We start from the raw sequence: 796 nt of genomic DNA, 5'->3' as shown, positions 1-796 counted from the left end.
GGGGGACGGGCCCAGCCTGGCTCTCACTGGCGGGACAGGCTCTGGAAACACGGCCTGGGGTCCGGCCCCAGACACACCAGCATGGGGCCCGCAGGGTCTGTGGCCCCCCCCCGCCCCCTCCCACTGTCAAGGACAAGCCCCACGGCCCGGATGGCTCTCACACAGGGAGTGATGTATAAGGCGCAGCGTCCCCTCAGCTAGGAGTCCGGAGTCCAGCGTTTAGGACCCGATTTCTCGCTCCCCACAGGCCAGCCCAGGCCCCATGCTGCTCTCGGGCCAGCCAGGAGGGAGTTTGAAGGGCCTCACCTAGCAAGACAGAACTTTCTGGAACTGGCCATCCTTGTGTGATGTCACAAGCCAACGGGGGGAGGGGCTGGGAGGTGAAGAGCTGTTCCTGGAGACCCGCAGCCCGGCCCTCCCACCAAGGCCCACCCGCCATCCTCATCCCTAGCGAACGGCCTCCTGCCGCCGGCCGGGGCCGCGTCACTCGCTCTTGTCTCTAGAAGGTTCCTGCATTCACCCTGCACACCCAGCAATGCTCCTGCAGACGACCGCCTTTGGGGGACTCAACACAGGGGAAGGCGTCTCAGCCCCAGGAGTTTTCCTGCGACTTCAAGGACCTCGCCGACCTTGATGAGAGGTGCCGCCCCTGGCAGCAGACACAGGTCCCTGCCCTGGAGCCCCGGGTCTGGGGGAAGGCGTCTCCGTGAGGCAGCGCCAGCAGGGGCCCATGGCTGCCAGCACGCACTGTCACCACCCCGGAGAGCGGGCGCGTCCTACCTCACACGTGCGGAAA

The 796-nt window shown here is 66.7% G+C and overlaps 1 protein-coding gene across 1 annotated transcript in view; it reads right to left on the bottom strand.

The window, feature by feature from the left end:
• ALLC (allantoicase) overlaps positions 1-300 on the bottom strand; it is a 24,660-nt gene extending 24,360 nt beyond the window's left edge. Inside the window, exon 1 of the mRNA XM_039257361.1 lies at positions 200-300. The gene's annotated coding sequence lies outside the window, so the exon portion shown is untranslated. The remainder of the gene's footprint in view (positions 1-199) is intronic.
• Positions 301-796: the final 496 nt, after the last annotated feature.

Source organism: Hyaena hyaena, unplaced genomic scaffold, assembly GCF_003009895.1.
Source record: "Hyaena hyaena isolate Hyena2069 unplaced genomic scaffold, ASM300989v1 scaffold_612, whole genome shotgun sequence".
In the NCBI taxonomy this organism is placed as follows: Eukaryota; Metazoa; Chordata; class Mammalia; order Carnivora; family Hyaenidae; genus Hyaena; species Hyaena hyaena.
This window is presented reverse-complemented; position numbering and strand designations above follow the sequence as displayed.